Source organism: Pan troglodytes, chromosome 9, assembly GCF_028858775.2.
Source record: "Pan troglodytes isolate AG18354 chromosome 9, NHGRI_mPanTro3-v2.0_pri, whole genome shotgun sequence".
Taxonomy (NCBI): Eukaryota; Metazoa; Chordata; class Mammalia; order Primates; family Hominidae; genus Pan; species Pan troglodytes.
Window position 1 is genome coordinate 20696734 of NC_072407.2, and position 19142 is coordinate 20715875.

General features: G+C 39.8%; 1 protein-coding gene across 31 annotated transcripts in view; it reads right to left on the reverse strand.

Annotated features, from left to right (window-relative positions):
- SOX6 (SRY-box transcription factor 6) overlaps positions 1–19142 on the reverse strand; it is a 770159-nt gene that overhangs the window by 638928 nt on the left and 112089 nt on the right. For 20 of the 31 annotated variants that reach the window (XM_063783828.1, XM_063783833.1, XM_063783834.1 and 17 more), the window contains exon 4: positions 4756–4935. The gene's annotated coding sequence lies outside the window, so the exon portion shown is untranslated. Of the gene's footprint in view, positions 1–25; positions 109–4755; positions 4936–6879; positions 6999–19142 lie in introns of those variants that run through there. The other 11 variants (XM_063783853.1, XM_063783843.1, XM_063783825.1 and 8 more) reach the window with 7 other exon arrangements.

Consider the following 19142-nt stretch of genomic DNA (forward strand, 5'->3'; position numbering starts at 1 on the left):
AGATCGCTCGCTCCGTCCCGGTTACCTGGGCGGGCTCCAGGATGGTACCGCGCAGGAGGGCTCCTTGTGCGCTGCGCCGAAGGAGTAAATGGCATTAAAGAAAAAGGGAAAGATACAAATAAAAAAAATTAAAAGGAAGGGGAGTCGGTGCTAGGTCAATTGTCACAGTCCGGGGAGCAAGGGAACAGAACCCCCCAGCGCCGCGGCCGGCGTAGCCCGTTAACTCAAGTCTGCGGGGGTGTCCCGCCCCGGGTGGGGGCAGCGCAGAGCGGCAGAAGTTTGCCGCCGGGGTTCCAGGAGGTGCGCGCGGAGCGGGGTGACTAGGGGCTTCACCCTGGAACAAGTGAAGGCGATGGTTAGTGCTGTCAATCTTGGCAATCAGTGTGAGCGGCCATGTCGTAAGTATTCAAAGCATTTCCCGTCGTGCAACATCAGAAAGTGAGTGGCCAGGGCATTGATCTGAGCGAGGGAGAGGAGGCTGGGCTCCCCTCCCAGACAACACAGGCAAGATGAGACAAGAGGCGAGGGAGGCAGCGAGCCAGGCAGAGAAGCTGGGAGGGAGGAGGGCGGGCCGGGGGAAGAAGGAGGGGAGAGCGGGAGGCAAAGGCAAGAGAGAGCCGCAAAGAGAGAGGAGGGCAGAGAGATCGGCGAGACCAGAGGTTGGAACTGGGGAAAGCGCCTGGAAAGAGACGGTGAAGCAACTACTAGGGGAGAACTGGAAGGAGACAAAGAAGAGAGAGAGTCGGGGTCAGAGGAGAATGGGGACAAGTACTAGGTGGGGGAGAGGCAGGCTGAGGGGAAAACGACCAAAAGAGCTCTATTGGGGCTAGGGCTGCCGGGAGGAGGGGTCAGGAGAAAGGCAAACTGTAGCGTGGAAAAGGTAGGCAACTCGGGGAGATAAAAAAAGGAGCAAACTGGAGAAAGTGAGGAAGTCAAATGGTAAAGGAAAATGTAGGAATGGTAGCTTGTGCTTTGGAAAAGTTAGGTGACAGAAGGAGGCATGGGCTGAATGTTGAGAAGTACTAAGAGATAGAACTGGACCACAAAAGCGAGTCACGAGACAAACGGAGAAGGGGAAGGACACGCAGGCCAGGGAGAAGACAAGAAGGGTGGATATTAGGATGAACAATAAGAAGGATGAAGGAAAACGAAAAAAAGAAGTAGTCAAAAGAGAGAAAAGAAAGAGATGAAGGAAGCAGAGATGATGAAAACACACCACTTAGTAGGATCTCAGCAAATGGGGGAAGAGAAACATTTTAAACGATGGAGGAGGAGGCGTTGAAAAAAAAAAAAGAAAAAGCAATTCACACAGGAGATTCCTAACATATGTAGGTGGCAGTGTTCTGGAGGCCATATGGATTATATAGTTTATGGATTCAAATTATTATAAATAACAGGACATGTACAAATCACCAAAAAATTATTACACTTTCACGGCAATAAATAAAACAATTCCACAATTGTTATACTGTCATATGGATAAGTCTTCATTGTATGGGATTGAGTGGGTGATATATGTATATTACCTCAACTTTATAGAGGAAAAGATTTGGAGAAACAATTTCAAGAGGGGTGGATTAAAGGTTGTTGAAGATGAAAACAGTTTCAGTCACCCAGGATGACATATAAAAATGCCTAAGTCAGATGTAGAAAATTATGTTAATAAAAGACCCCCAGAAAAAACCTAAATAAAGATTCCCTTTGAGTCATGTGTAGGGTAGATTATAGATTTGAAGGACATAGAATGTCATAAAGAAGTAGACACCTGAAACTTAATCTCAGTGCAAAAAAAGCTGGAGGACCAGGACAGGGAATAATCATGGTCTCAGGTAGTAGAGATGCAGAATATAAAAGATAGATGAGAAAACTAGCTTTGATAGCAGCACAAGGCTAACTAGAGGCAGTATGCACAAGGTGAGGTTGGCCTGCCTTAACCCAGGCCCAAAGAAATAGACTAGATTTGAGAAACTGAGGTCAGTGGAAAGTCAAAACTACATCAAGATAAAAGCTGGGAAAGAGGTTCTGAAGCACCAGCATAACCTGCAGAGATTTGTGAAGGAGAGATCCTTACTGTATAGAAACTCATATGAGATGGCCACTTTGAGACAGTTCATCGAAAGAGATTTGTGAAAGGACATATGGACCAAAAGAGGAGTCAGGAATGCTGATTGGAGAAATCAGAAAGTTTCATGGCAATCTAAAGTTGCCAACATGAGGAAGACCTCCTACAGATGAAGTGATCAAAGACAAAGGGGAGAAAGTCTCATCTCTATTACATTATCTTTGAAGAAAACGGAGCAGGATGCAAGCACAGAAGATGGAACAAGCTGAGCTGTCGATCATATACTGCCTTTTTAAAATATACTCCATGTTGGTTTCACACAAACTCCAGATAAAAAAAAGAGATAAGAGTGAAGATGAGCTCCTAGGATCTGTGGGGCAGAAGAAATAGTCATATGCTCCTGGCCCACTAGGAAATACAATGCTTGAAGACTGGTAGCTTGGGGACTGTGAGTTAAACTGACTTGATGTTTTTGGGAGTAGTCCCCAGCAAGAAATCTTGTGTCTCCACCAGCCATGGTGACTTTCAGGACTGGAAATTCTGTCTCTAGGGGCCAGAGCCTGGAGGCCAATGAGATGTACACCCTGGTACCTTGCTGGGCAGCTCTTAAAGGCCAGGGCTCCCAGAACTGCCTGCGGGCCCCTTGACCTCTAAGGCCCAAGGGGCAAGCTCAGACTGGTGTTTCTAGCCCAGACAGGAGTCAGATCTCCCCTGTGTGTGTGAGAGTGTGGTTGGGCCTGTTCCAGAGCATTGCACTCCTCAGCTGTCTGCCCTGGAACTCAACAACAAGGGCCATAAAACCTCTCCAAAGCCTAAAGAGGTCATCATTGAAGGACCTGTCCTAAATGCCTGCAGAGAGGAGACAGGTGTAGATTAAGTCTCAAAGACCAAGTCCTCAGGGAAGAGCCACCTAGAAAGGTGAAACATTGGGGACGGAAAGGCTGGAGCGCGACTGGGTTCCTCCAATTTGCTGCGACAAGTTTGGCTTTCCAAATACCAGCGCGTCCGTCTCTTTAAATCAGAGCAATCGGGGTTCTGGTGGGCAAGACTGACCCTGCCGACCAGATGCAGGCCGCTAGCGGGAGGCAAGAAGGAAAAGAAGGAGACATTATCAAGATCTCTGGCGTCCACTGAAGGCCCTAATACCCGGCCGCGATTAACCTTCCGAAAAGGAGCCGCAGGAACCCCTTTTAGATTTTATCTAATAAACTGATAGCAAAGTAGATTGATAAGGCGGAACCCGGAGCAAGTAACAATATTCATCCCTAAAGGAAGGAAACTAAAATTTGGGGTCTCGATGCCGCACTTCTGGCTGTGTAAGAGTGACACGTGGCCCTGGGGGCGGGGGTGCCATCTAAGGGTTTCCTCTAAAGCCTCGGGCGCTGGCTATACCAATGAAGAGGGAGAGGCGGAGAGCGCAGCAGCCTGCTAAAGTAAAGTGCTGGGCTCTCCACCTACCTGGTGCGCACCGGCCTGCGGGCTCGGAGAAGTTCCCGGAGGAGCAGAGGGCACCCAGGCACGGTGGCCAGATCCAGGCACTCATAAGCTCACATGCCCTGGGGGTTGGAGCCCCACGCGGCGCAAGAACCCCGGGCGCTGAGCTCCGGGGAACCTGGGAGGGAAGGAGGGGCGAGCGGGTGGGGCTGACTTACCTGCCCGCAGCAGTCGCTGCCTCTGTGTTGTCCGAATGTCCCTGCGCACCGCAACCAGCAAAGGCAATTCGGCTTTGCTAACTTTGGCCTCGCACCTCCAGAGAAGAGGCGCGAACTCGCAAAAGGAAAGGCGCGCACGGTTCCTGGAGAGAGGTCCCCCTGAACTTGGGAAGGACAAGGCAATTAATTCTGCTCGAGAAGTTAGTATTTAAAACACCCACGCAAAAATCATAACGGCTATTAAAACCTCGAATTCCCGCTTTGAAAGACTCCTTACACCATCCGGGCGGACAATTCAGACCTACATGATTTCATATTGAAGTCGCTAACTTCTTTCAGGAAGGACTTCAAAGCTACTGTATAAATTGGACAAGCATAACTGTCAATCGCTCCCAAACACTGAGAAGAACTTTTACTGAAACGAAGGATAAATGAGAGAGTGTAAAAGCCAAAAGGGAAGAAGTTGAAAACTTTAAGTCAGTACGGAGAAGTTTTAGCAATTGGTTTCCTTAAACGGGATAACAAATAAACCAACACTTCAGCTGCCCATCGCACTTCATTTAAGTTTGAAGTAACCAAATAACCTGAACTACCAAATAACAGTGCCCTTGGGACTCTGCCTCAAAGAGGTCGGAACTCGTGTTTCAGCAACAAAAGCAAAAAGCAAACTGAATAATGTCCTGCGTTCCTTAAGATGTCATTCTGCAAAAGGACAAGGCATTGTCCCTCGACTTTAAGTGGACAGAGAATAACATTAAATTTCATTTGAATCTGCGTGTCATTTCTGTTAGGAAGATCACAGCGGTAGCGACAGTAGCGGCAGAGCACCGCCACAAAGGAGGTGGGGAAAAGTGGTAAAAATGCATGAACTTTTTTCCAAAGAAAAATAAAGATAAATCAAAAATAAGTTTTACAGACATGCCTTTCCTAGCTTAGGAAAGTTAATTTTTAAATGCGCTTCTGCTGTCTAAGGTGCAAAGCCAGGCTAGGGAGTGCGTGGCTGGAATCTGCATGCTGATAAGAGAAGGCTGATGTACTTACAGTGACAGAGGGCAGGCTGCGGGAGAAAAGCTGTTTGTGTTAGCCTGCGAGTTACCCAGGGCTGCAGTGAGAGCAGAAGGGAGGAGTGGGAGTGCCAGTCTGCGTACACCTTCACCGCGTCTCATTACATCTGCCAGCCTCTCTCTCCCTCTCTCTTTCATTTCCACATTCCCTTTGTTCCTGAGGAAAAAAAAAAAATCTACACGTCACATCAGAGTCCCCAGATGCAGTCTACACCAAAGAAAAAAATGAATAATTCAATCAAACTGTGCATAGTCTCTAAGGCAATAAATCTATTACACTTAAAGAAACGAAGGGTAATTACCACCATAGAATTAAAATAAGGCCAAAGACCAGAGATGTCGCTGAGTCTGTGGATAAACTCATCCGTAAATAAAGTTTCATTTATTTAATCTTTTTGGCATCTCAAATGGAAAGTCAGAGAAAGATTTTTAACTTATTTTAGAAGGGTACTCACTTCTTTTTAAACACATTGAGGCGGGGGGGCGGGGTTGGGAGTGGGGGGATGGCGCTGAAGAAAAGGAGAAAAAGCCGGGAGTATACTACCTTGCTCAAAAAGCTCCCAAAGGCAGCGTGGAGCGGCACAGACACGAACTAAGACAATGTGTGTCTGCGGAGCCTGTACAGGGTCCATTTCTCCCCCACGCCACCCTCCTCCATTCCCCTCTAATGAGACGCGGATCACCCTCCACTCTCACCGACACTGCAGCTCTGCACAAGGGCAGCTGGAATCTGGGAACCTTACCGGCAGCACCAATACCTAAGAGAAATCCCGCTTCCCTGACACTAACACGCCATGCCATCCCCACGCACCCTGCCAAAGTCCTGTAACCATCTACTTCTTCCATCTGCCTAAGAGAAACTGTAAACGGGATTTCCCCCCCACGATTGAATGGAAGCTCTGTACTGTACCGACTTCTGGATTTGCCCTGGGTTGAGTTTAGGGAATGTCTGGAAAGAAAAAAAGGGAGGAAAAAAGGAGGGGGGCAGCTCAAGCCTTGTCCAAGTTAGTCAGAAGGCGGTGTTAGGCAGGAAAGCGCCTACGGGAAAAACAGCTGGGATGCAGACGGGCTATGGAAATCTCAGTTCTAGGAACCGTGTCCTTTCGTCCCGGAGGTAAGATTGTGTGACTGCCGCACGTTTATTCTTTCACTGTCTGTGTCTCTCTTCCCCACCCCCAACTACCCCTGCCACTCAGATCAGCCGGCATGCACCCTGGAGAAGGGCACAAACACGGCGGGGTCTTTATTTTTCAGGTCTCTCCACTCATAAATTATGGGTGTCACTAAAACGAGATTAGCAAATCTTCTACCGCTGGCGGCGGCAACCAGAGCCTCTGTCTTGCCAGTTGCGCACTCTGAGACATCTCTCGGTGCAGAGTGGTTCCGAAGCCCCAGCCCGCTGGGTCGCTCGGCCTGAGGGCTCAGGTGATGGAGAGGAGGCTCGCGGCGTCCCAAACGGGTTCGGCCAAGGGTTTCCACCCCATCACCACTTCCCGCTGCCTCCACGCGCGCGCGCGGACCCACGAGCACACACACACGCACACACACACACACACACACACGCGTATTCTGAAATTCTGGCCGAACTCCTCATCTAAACGGAAGTCCCTTTACAGTCAATTCAGCCCGCTCCAGAGAGCATCGGGGAAACTAGACTGTTCCGAGGATGAACTGCGAGGATGCCAGCGGTCAGGCTTGGCCGAGCTTTGTTTACGTGCCTAAGTCGCCACCTTGAGGTCGAGGGGAAGACTGCGCCCAGCTAGGGGCTGTAGAGACGAACCCAGCTGACACCGGCCCAGCAGCCTTGGCGACCTCCCGGGACCGCTTGAAAGAGAAGCAAAGGCAGGGCGCCCTGCGGGCGGGCGGGCCACGCTAGGCGCCGTCTGCCTTCAGAGACTCGGGCTGACAGGAGTGAGAGCTAAAACTTCCAACTAGCTGAAACCAATAGCCGGGAATCGAGCGAAGGCGAACTCTCCCAGCAAAGTATAAAGCTTCGGGCCAAAGAGTCTGCAGCTCCAAGTCAGGGGCTGCGGCTCCGAAACTCCAAACACTAACTCCCAGGGCAGTGGCAGAGGGTGGGGGCAGCTTCGAAGAGGCATACCAACTGCTCCGGTCCTGGCCGAAGACCGAGCTCCCTTCTGCGGTGACCTCGGCTCAGAGCTGACTCCGTACTCCCTGGGACTCATCTCCCGCTTCCTCTCCACCTTCGGAACAGTAGACAAAGGGACTCAGGGACGCGGCCAGACCCAAGGTCACAAACGGAGGTCTCCGAGACGAGAATTGCGTGCAAGAGAAGGACGTTCAGGCAGCCCGGCCGCCTGCTGCGAGAGCTGAACATTTCCCAGCTCTATAGTCGCCCATTTCTCAGGAAATCAGTCCTTCTGAGTGTCTAACAATGGATTAGGTAAAATAATAATCAATGATTTTCTATTTTCCCGTTCCTACCCCTATGGAAGCCTTTTTCGCTCACCGTTCTTCCTATATTCACGCCTTGCACTAAAAGAATGCCAGGCTTAAGAACCTCCTAGCTAAATCCTGAAATAATTTATCGCGGTTGTTCTTTGTTACTCCTGGTCACTGCCTCCAAGGCTTGGGGACATCTGCAAGGCCACACCGTAGGTCCTCCTCGGTGAACTGTGCCCCATGGGTTCCTCAGTCATTTCCCTGCTACTTGGATGCATAGACATTATTTAAATATACTTTATAAATTGAGAAGAATTCTATTTATTTCAAGAAAAAGGGACACTAGGGAACTATTTTGTTTTATATGAGCATAAATCAGCCCTGGCTGACTTCGGCCGTGCCCATTCAGTATTTTGGTCAACAATAAATAAATAATGGTATAAATTAAAAATTAAAAATATAGCCACAGCAACCCGATGCTAATGGACAACAAGAAATGTCTTCTCCAATAAAAGAAGCAACAGGCCCCCAAGCCGGACCCCACTCCCTGTTTCATGCCACAGCCTATCAAATTAACATTGGATAGCTCTTCCATTTATGTGGAAAGCTGAATGTTACCGAGAACAGTACTGAAGTTTCCCAGGGAATCCCAATTATAGAAACACCTGTGCTAAGTAATGCTATTCTAATCCACTATGAAAACCTTAAGTATGTAATAGTCCTCAAATCATCTCATTTCTTAGTTGCAGTGGGGTAGGCCAACCTCATACAAGAACATTAGACTTGTACAATGTCCTGAGAGCCTTAACTCAGAGCGCTCTTGGTTTTGCCATACATAATCCTGGCAGTTCATTTTATCTTAAATGGAAAAAATATACACATGAAGTTTAACATAACTGGCAGAAACTAAGCCAGGGTAGGAATTAAACAAATCCAGTGACTACAAAACTGGAACACAAATCACATGTGCAGTCAGGGACCAATTCCATTATTTTTAATCAAAAATTCTACAACATAGGAGTTGTCACTATTCAGTCTATATTCTCCATTTTACCATAAACAGAATATTGAATGGCAAAATATAAGGAAATGAAACCACCATAAATAATGTGATAGAAACCAGAACATTGTAAACTCTTACCAATTTCCCAAAAAACATACATGTCAGCTATATTTTTAACAATACCAGACCTAATATTTTTGAAGTGCTATCTGAAAATATATCTATTTATTAAGGTAATCATTGCTTTATTGCTTAAGGTGGCCAAAACTAACACTTCTGAAACATCCAGATGAAAAGTGAAATTTCTATCCATCATCTAACTGTTTCTCTTACAATGATACACAGAATTTTGGAATTTTTTTGAACTGAAAGTTATCTAAATAATTACACAAGTAAGCATGATTATCACAATAAAACACAGAAAGGAAAAATATAAGGGTTATAGGATAATAACCACAGAAATAAACTTTAGTCACTAAAATTCAAAGTACCCCTCATGATAATATCCTTCTGAGATACTGTGTTATCTTTTCACCATCAAGTAATGTTAAAGCATGCGCATTCCTTCATACATGCCTTTCTCCATTTATAGACCCACTTGCCTCTTCCCAAATCTGAGGTTGGCCATTCACAAAGATGATTACCATATCATTCATTATACATTTTAGCCCGCCTAGAAAAATTTGGTAAATCAGTATAGATCCTTTCCAATACCTAATAAAAGACAAAGAAGGAACACAAAAGTAATGCTGTAAAACTTCCCACCAATAAATATGAAACAATAACTTATTACTAGTCTTTAAAAATTTGATAGTTTACCTCAGCAGTTTGTTTTATTATTTGTTAGCATTGTGTTTAAAACTAAATTTGACTAAATTCTCTAATTTTAAAATTTGTTACTTAAAAATCTTCTTCGAAATCCCATACTATTTTTTAAATTTCTAAATACAGGATTTCTTTTGTGTGCGTATTTTTTTTTAACATTACAACATATTGGAGACTTTTTGCTTGTTTTCCACAATTTTATTCATGCTTAAATATTTACTGAGTGCCTAGTATGTGCAAAACAAATAATGAAAAGTATGTTAACTGTGGATTTATCTTTTTACTTTTATAATAGATATTAATTCAAAATCTATTGCATATATACTGAAAATTAATTTTTATTAAATATGCCAGCAGAAGCATCCTGTTCAATATCTGATAATTCCACAAGATGATATTTCATTCTATTTGGCACATACTATTGAAATTACCTGTTATTTTTATTAACCAACAAATTGTATACATTTCTAAAAATAAGTTTTCTGACTTATCAAATGATATATCTATAAAAAACCTTTACTTAAAAATAGGATGTATACTTATAAGCCAGTTCCAAACAACATCTTTTAATTTTAAATCAGTTCTAAAAGAAGACTCAAACTGTATTTCAAGTCAAAGTGTTTAATATAATTGCTATGCAAAGTTATTCTATAACTTGCTAAGTTTTATGTCTTTAGCATGTATCATAATGATACATACAAGATAGAGATGTTATCTTCCCAAATTCAAACAAACAAATGAAAGCTAAAAAATAAGTCAGTGTTCCCAAGTATCTGGATGTTTGCTATTATATAAATAGCTCATTGGGTTTTGTTGAATTTTTACATTTTCATCAGAATGTTTTCTATGAGTTTGAACATATTATGTTTAAAATGGGGGAAGGGAGGAAGAAAACAATAGCGTAAATCTGCAACAATGATCATCCTCATGTTCATTCATGTTTGTTTAAGATAATAACAAATGAAAAGCTTCACTTATTCACGCTTAAAGTTCTAGAATAGTAGGCTTTTGGGGGAAAATACTAAACTCAACAGCTCAATACAAAAACCTCTTTTAATTGCACACAATATGTTATCAACCTACTTTCAAAGTTGATGAAGTTTAGTACTAAATTGAATATTAAGCAAATAAGTGTTAACTATGTTCACTAGAATTAGCATATTTCAGATATTTTTAAGAGCATCAGCATCATGATATGGTTGTCATAGAAACTGCAACAATATGTCATTTCAATTAATTTTATATGCAGTGATAAGGCCTAGTTCTACATCACTTCAATACAAGTTTGAAAAGCAGAAACTGAAAAGCAGATATAAACAGTGAATAGTAAGTTTCCAATTTCTACCCGTTTAGAAATAGAGTACGAGCCTTTTAAAAACAAATTCACAATGCATTCCAATGGCATGAAAAAGATAGCAATTTAATAAAGATTACAAAACATTTTAAGAGTACATTCTGAAAAAAAAGTTTTTACTAACAACCAACCACTTCTCTTAATATTCCATACTCTTGTTATTTAGGTCTATTTATAGGTAAGAAAAATTATTGGTTATTACATTACTTAATTATTAAATTATGGATGCTCTTTCTGCTCTTGAGAGATAGGTGCATTCGCTTTTACATTATAAATTCAGAACAACTAGAGCAGAACTTTAATATTTTTAAAGTAATTATTGCAAGAGATCCTTTTCATTTAGAAGGAAATCACACTGTATTATTGCAAAAGCCTTCTTAGTATATCACTGTGAGAGATATTCTGTTGACATTAATGGCTTGATTATTGGAACAGAAAAATCCTGTGAAAATAAAGCATATATTTCCTAAAGAATAATTATGGCTGAAGATTTGGAGCTCAAAATTAATTTGTTATTTAGCTACCAAGTACCTATTCTTTATATTTTCTTTTATTGCACATTTCAATATGGAATATGCCCAAGAAAACTCTGAAAATGATTTGAAAAGACACATTAGACTTAAGTCTATATTTATCATGCATCTTTTTAACATATAATATAGCCCATGTTGCCAATAATTTCAACTAATTACTACAAAGCAATATCCTCAAAATATCTATTGAAATATTGTCTTAAAAGTAATTTTTAGAAAGTGAATGAATTCTATGTGCGTATTTTTTTTAATGAAGTCTAAAGGAGCAGTCTACAGAAGGAAAGATAAACATATGCAACTTATTCTCCTTGATAGGATTAGGAGGATTCCAAAGAAGCATTTAAATTCCAGTTTTCCTGACAATTAACAATGAAAAACAGATGTTTACAAAGCTGTTTCATATGCGGTCTTAAAAGACGGTAAAAGATGGTTTGTGGATAGTAAGAAGGAAGAGCCAGATAACTGCTTGCCGGGTGTATATTTAAAAAGCATTTTCATTGGCTTAGTTATTGTTAATAGTGAAAGAAAACACTTTGTGCTGCACATACTGTATGACTGTGACTATAGAAGACTGCCATCATAAAGTCCTCAAAAACTCTTAAGATGTAATTTACAAAGATAATAATAACACAGAATTATTTCACTTCTCTGAATGCTACACATTTGCATACCAGGACTGTGTACAATATACTCATAATGCACATTCATAATAACAAGGACTTCTTAACTCTATAACTACAGCATAAGATCTGTGCAGTAGACAATCCATCTTACCAAGTTTTACTTATTGGTGTGAAAGTGTTAGTCTCAGTAAGCCAGGTGTTAGCTGTCTACGAAGTTGAAGACCACATTAACTACTACATCACCATTGTGAGAAAATATAATGATAAAACTGAAAATCGTGTGACTTTACCAGACAATAACACTACTAGCTAGCTAAGATTATATCTAAGATAATGTCAAATGAATATTTCAGGAGTTGGATGTGATAATCATGAGCCCGTATTACCAAAAAAAAAAAAGAAAAGAAACTAAAAATCACTGATGTTTGTCCTTGATATTATTATTTATTGAACCAGGCACCATGCTCTGTGCTTTTTTTTTTAATGTTTAAGTTTTAAAATAGTCATTTGGGTATTTTTCTTTACTCAAAACGATGAATCTTCTTCATGAGGCATTAATCTCCTGCCCCATGGCTAGTAACGGCATATTTGGTATCCACTAGAGAAACCAAATAAATTCTAATTTTGGTTATTATCCATGATGTCTTTCATTTTTATTCAGCAGGGAATAAGTATAGTCTAATAAATGACAGAAATATGGTGTTTCTATTGCCTAGATGAGTTATTTTCTAAATTTACTTCTGATACTTTTATATTAGTCTAAAAGGAAAAGATAATTTTTAAACAAAGAGAGAAGGAAAATTAAGCAAGTGGTACAATATGTAACGGTACCTGGATTAGCACAAACTGAGCAAAAATATCTAATTAGGAAAAATTTCTGAATATACTAACACATTTACATTTCAAAACTAAAATTTCATTTAACATGAAAAAATGCAACATAAAATAATTACTTGTCCTTATAATTTTTATTCAACATTCACCACCCATAGGCATTTATTTATGTGGATATTATTATTGAAATTGAATGTATTTCACTGTTAAGTTTCAACTATCTCCCAAATTATAATAAAGAGTAAAACATATTGATGTATTTGACTTTATTCTATTAAGAGTTTTTTACATGTAAGCTGATGATTTACATGAGCATTACAATTTATATTAAGACCATTATTACTTAAACATAAGGAAAAAAGAAATTACTTTGAACCAGCAACATTTAGTCCTTGATATTATATTAGCTAAAAGATTGTTAAAAATCACCAGTAGACTTCTATTATCCTACCATTACAGCTCAGGTTTAATAGACAAGGAGAAATTTGTAAAACTACTTTGGTTTTCAAAATCAGTACTAGTACAAAATCTCTTACGTCTAAATTTTATGAGTGGGATTCCAATGTTTGTTTCTATTCTCTTTTTAAAATAGCTTTTGTTAGAATAACATTTTATCCATTAACGTTTAAGAAATGATTTTGCAAAGCCAATAAGAGATTTAATGTATCACTGGTTTTTTCATATGAGTATATGTTATCTATCTGGGCATGATGATATAAAAAATTACAAGGACTTCCTGGATGGCAGGCAGTGAAACACACTATAATCATCAGCACTGGAAAACCCTACATTATGTTGCCCTGGTTGGAATCAGACTCCAGGGATCACTGCCTCAAGCTTCCTGAGTAGCTGGGACTACTGGCCCATGCCACCATGCCTGGCTTGGAGAACTCTTTAAGTACAAGATGTATTCAAGGTTTTCATCAAAATCAAGTAGTTATATTTAATATCAATAAAACTATATATGTCTACATGAGATAGGTGATCATATATAATTATTTTACCTTGTAGTCTTTTGACCCAGAATTTCAGCAATTTTGTGATTTTTCCAAATACAGCAATAGAAAAATGAAGTACCAACCCACCTTTCCTGGAATAGGGCCATATCAATTGGACCTAGGAGAATAGGTACAGGGCCTGCTCTTTTTTAATTCATTAACCTTTTTTGCCATAATTTTATTTGAGCCACTACAGCCACCAACTATCACAATTTTGTGGACTTGTTCTTATTTTATTTCCTACTGTTTCACAAATTTCTTCTGCGCAGTTATTAAAAATACTATTTCCCTTTTATCATTTGACAAATCTAAGCACCCAAAATGTGAACTTTCTCATTCTGCTTTCATTTGTGTGCCTATATTTGGAAGAGCATGGAGATTTTTTTCTACCAAGATGAACAGTATTTGTAAACTTACATAAGAGGTGTCCTGTAATTAGGAAACTTGTTTTTGGTCTGTTTGTTACAATATTTCACAAGCAAAATTATACATACAACAGTTAACACTTACAGTTACACAAGGAGGGCTCATGTACTCCTTGTGGTGTCTGTATTTATTTTCTAATGTCCTTAAGGTAAACTAAAAATCCTAAAATGAAAGAACTAAGAACAATTTATCTGAGCTACTTCCAAATGTATAGGTGTGGGTGCTAAGATATAAGAAGAGTAAGAAAAAGAACCATGGTATCTGCATTCCATGAGTGTACAGTTTACAACCATTCCAAGTCATTCCAACAATTGCATGGAATACATTGACTGTCATGGTCATTCAAATGTCACAAGAAAAATATACAACCTACAAATAGTGGGAGTGAGTAATATCTCATTTTTCCTGAGAGTATAGTGTTGTACATAAAGATGAGCTAGAGTATTAGATCGTCTTAAAAGTACAGTTTTGTATTCATTGGCTATGTACATGTAGATACTATGCTAAACAAGAGACTAGCATAGAGTTTAATAAATCAACTATTAAAATTATTTATACAAATCATTCAACTGCAGAATTTTTTTCAGGTTTCCAAGTTTGTGGTGTCCTATAGCATATCTATTAATAAGCCTTCATTCTAAGTCATTCCTATCTCCTAACAACTGCTTCTGTATTTACAATTGAGAAAATAAAAGCATTCCTCATAGGAGACATCCTAAGAGTGCATATATGCAAAGATTCTCATGAAATTCTATCAGAAAGAGAGACAGAAATCTTGATATTTCTTACAGACCTGCTGTCAAGTTATCTGATTTGACTCATTTTTTGCTCAGGCCTGATTTCTTTTAGGTCCTAAAAATATACTTATTTTCACTTATTTGTAAAAATCAGTAACAGAGCATTGCTAGGTCATCTTGTAGATGCCTTTTATTTTTAATTGATTTTACTTTTCTTAAAGTAATGCTTGCAAAAAGTAAAAAATTCAATTTTATTGAAAAGCTTATGTGTGACAATGGACCTCTACCACACCTTTCCCCACCCTCATTCATATGACCCAAAGGCAATCACTGTCAAGTCTTTTAAGTGTTACTTTTGGTATTTAGCTCCACATTTCTAATAATGTGCTCATAAGTATATTTTAAGCTTTTTTATATACTGATTTATTTTATTTATTTCAATAGGTTTTTGGGGAACAGGTAGTTTTTGGTTACATGAATAAGTTCTTTAGTGGTGATTTCTGAGATTTGGGTACACCCACCACCTGAGCCGTGTACACTGTACCCAATGTGTAGTCTTTTAACCCTCATCCCCTCCCACCCTTTCACCTGAGTTCCCAGAGTCCACTGTATCATTTTTATGTCTTTGCATCCTCATAGCTTAGTTCCCACTTATGAGTGAGACCATACGATGTTTGGTTTTCCATTCCTGAGTTACTCTGCTTACAATAATGGTCTCCAATTCCATCCAGCTTGCTGTGAATGCCATCATTTTATTCCTTTTAATGACTGAGTAGTATTCCATCATATATAAACCACAATTTCTTTATCCATTCATTGACTGATGGGTGTTTGGGCTGGTACCATATTTTTGCAATTGTGAATTGTGCTGCTATAAACATGCATGTGCAAGTCTCTTTTTCGTATAATGACTTCTTTTCCCCTGGATAGATACCCAGCAGTGAGACTGCTGGATCAAATGGTAGTTCTACTTTTAGTTGTTTAGGGAATCTCCACAGTGTTTTTCATAGTGGTTGTACTAGTTTACCAGCAGTGTAAAAGTGTTCCCTTTTCACCATATCCACACTAACATCTATTTTTTGTTTGTTTGTTTTGTTTTCTGATTACGGCCATTCCTAAAAAAGTAAGGTAGTATTGCATTGTGGTTTTGATTTACATTTCCCTGGTCATTAGTGATGTTGAGCATTTTTTTTTTTAATGGAGTCTCACTCTGTCACCCAGCCTGGAGTGCAGTGGCTTGATCTCTGCTCACTGCAACCTTCACCTCCCAAGTTCAAGCAGTTCTCCCACCTCAGCCTCTCGGGTAGCTGGGATTACAGGGGCGCGCCACCACGCCTGACTAATTTTTGCATTTTTAGTAGAGACGGGGTTTCACCATGTTGGTCAGACTAGTCTCGAACTCCTGACCTCAGGTGATCCACCCACCTCAGCCTCCCAAAGTGCTAGGATTACAGGCGTGAGCCACTGTGTCCAGCTGCTGAGCATTTTTTAATATGTTTGTTGGCCATTTGTATGTCTTCTTTGGAGAATTGTCTATTCATGTCCTTAGGGCACTTTTTTATGGGATTTTTTTTTCTTGCTAATTTGTTTGAATTCCTTGTAGATTCTGGATATTAGTCCTTTGTCAGATGTATAGATTGTGAAGATTTTCTCCCACTCAGTGGGTTCTGTTTACCCCACTGATTGTGTTTTTTGTTGTGCAGAAGCTTTCGAGTTTAATTAAGTCCCATCTATTTATCTTTGTTTTTGTCGCATTTGCTTTTGGTTTCTTGGTCATGAACTCTTTACATAAGCCAATGTCTAGAAGGGTTTTTCTGATGTCATCTTCTAGAATTTTTATGGTTTCACGTCTTAGATTTAAGTCTTTGATCCATCTTGAGTTGATTTTTGTATAAGGTGAGAGATGAGGATCCAAATTCATTCTTCTACATGTGGCTTGCCAGTTATCCCAGCACCAATTGTTGACTTGCCACCACTATCTATATGAAGTCTCCATGTCTATATTGGTCTGTTTCTTGCCTTTGTGTTCTGATTTATTTATCTATTTTATAAAACTATACATCTATATAAACCCAAACTATCAAGATATCGAAGATTTCCATCATCCCAAAAAGATATCTCCTGCCCCTTCTCAGTCAACACCTACCCCTTCGGAGGCAATCATCATTGTGATTGCTATCACAGTAGATTAGTTTTGCCTATCCTTGTTCATTACAAATTCTTGTTCTTCATATAAATTCAGTATGTACTCTTGAATATAGCTTTGTTTACTCAACAGAATGTTTTGAATTTCATCCATGCTGTCATGCATTTCAGTGAAAGATTAATTTTTATTTTTTTATTTTATTTATTTATTTATTTATTGAGATGGAGTCTTGCTCTGTTGCCAGGCTGGAGTGCAGTGGCATGATCTCAACTCACTGCAATCTCTGCCTTCCGGGTTTGAACGATTCTCCTGCCTCAGCCTCCCAAGTAGCTGGGACTACAGGTGCGTGCCACCACCCCCAGCTAATTTTTGTGTTTTTAGTAGAGATGGGGTTTCACCATGTTGGCCAGGATGATCTCGATCTCTTGACCTCATGATCTGCCTCCCAAAGTGCTGGGATTACAGGCATGAGCCACCGTGCCCGGCCCATTTTTAATTTTGAGTAGTATCCCATTCTATGTATATATGACCACTTATTTATCAGCCTGCATTGATGAACATTTGAATTGTTTCCAGTTTTGGCTAATATGAATAAAACTGCTATAAACATTCTTGTACAAATGTTTTTGTAAACATGTTTTCTCAGGTAAAAATCTTAGAGTGGAATTTCTAGATTTTAATTAGATTTATGTTTAACTTTATAAGTTGCCAAACCAATTTCCAAAGTGGTCATATCATTTTATATTCCCACCAGCAATGTATGAGAATTTCAATTGCCTCGCGTTTTACCTATATTTGATATTGTCCAGTTTGTTTGGTCAGTTTTTTAAAAATATTAGCCATTCTAGAGGATGTGTTTTAGTTTTAATTCTCCAGATACTAATGACATTGAGCACTTTTTCATATATTTATTAACTATTTGTGTATAATACTTTTTGAGATGCCTATTCAAGGTCTTTGATCTTTTTTTGGTGGGGGGAGGGTTGATTGTCTAATTTTATTGAGTTGTAGAATTGCTTATAATTCTGAATACAAGACCTTTGCCAGACATGTTTTTGCAAATATTTTCTCCATGGCTGTGACTCCTCTATTCATTCTCTTAACAATGTATTTTGATGAGTAGATGTTTTTAATTTTGATAAAGTCCACATTATTAGTTTTTTTCTTTTATCACTAGTTTTCTAGGTCCTGTCTAAAAAACAAATTCCATTATCTTGTATTGATGTTGCAAGATTGCAAAAGTAGCCTCTTATGTTTTCATCTAGAGATTTTATAGTTTTAGCTTTCACATAAAAGACTTTACATTAAAGTCCCTAGCCATCTTAAATTAATTTTTTTGTATAGTGTGATGTACGAGTGTGAAATAAGATGAAATCCGTATATTGGTCTCTGCCCCCAGTTCCTGATACAGGGCTCCTAAAGCCCTCTTGTAATTTCTTAAGAGATAGGAGTGCTAGGAGCATCTTTTGTTCTAATACTTCATCTTTAACCTTGGTTCCTAACAACAGAGTTCCTAAACCGCTTGACGTTTTCTGTGTGAGAGGAGCATCTTTTGTTCTAACAAGATGACTCCTGATGGGCTCCTGGATTGAGACTGCTCACCAGAAATACCAAGCCATGATTAGAAGCTTTGAAATTTTAGTCCTATACCCCTTCCTCTGGGGAAGGAATGGGGGATAGGAATTGAATTAATAGTTCATCATGCCTATGTAGTGAAGTCTTCCCAAAAATCCCTAAAAGATTGGGTTTGGAGAACTTCCAGATTGGTAAACACATGAAGGTGCTGAGAAGGTGGCACCCTTAAGAGGGCGTAAGAGCTCCACACCCTTTCCCTGTGCATCTTTTCCATCTGGCTATTTCTAAGTTGTATGGTTTTATAATAAACCAGTAATCTAGTAAGTAAACTATTTTCCTGAGTTCTGTGAGCCATTCTAGAAAATTATTGAACCAAAGGATGGGGTTGTGGGAACTTCTGATTTACAGCAGGCTGGTCAGAGGAGCACAAATGCAACCTGGATTTACAACTGGTGTCTGAGGTGGTGGCAGTTTTTTGGGATTGAACTCTTAACCTATGGAAGCTGATATAATCTCTAGGTAGATCATCTCATAACTGAATTACATGCTAGGACACCCACTCAATGTCTGCTGAAAAGTGGAGAATTGCTTGGTGTGGGAAAAATAAAACCCACACATCTGGTGTCAGAAGTGAGCTATTCAGAGTAGACATAGAGTAGTGATGGAAACAGGAGTTTTACTTCCAACAGGCGAAGCTCATTTTTTTTCCCCATACAGATAGCCAGTTGTTCTGACAGCATTTTTTAGACTATCATTTTCTTTGGAATTGCTTTGGCACTTTGGTTGAAAATCAATTGACAACATAAATGTGGATCTATTTCTGAACCCTCTATTCTGTTCCAGTTGCCTGTCTACACATAAATACTACACTGTCTTGATTACCATAACATTACACTAAGTCTTGAAG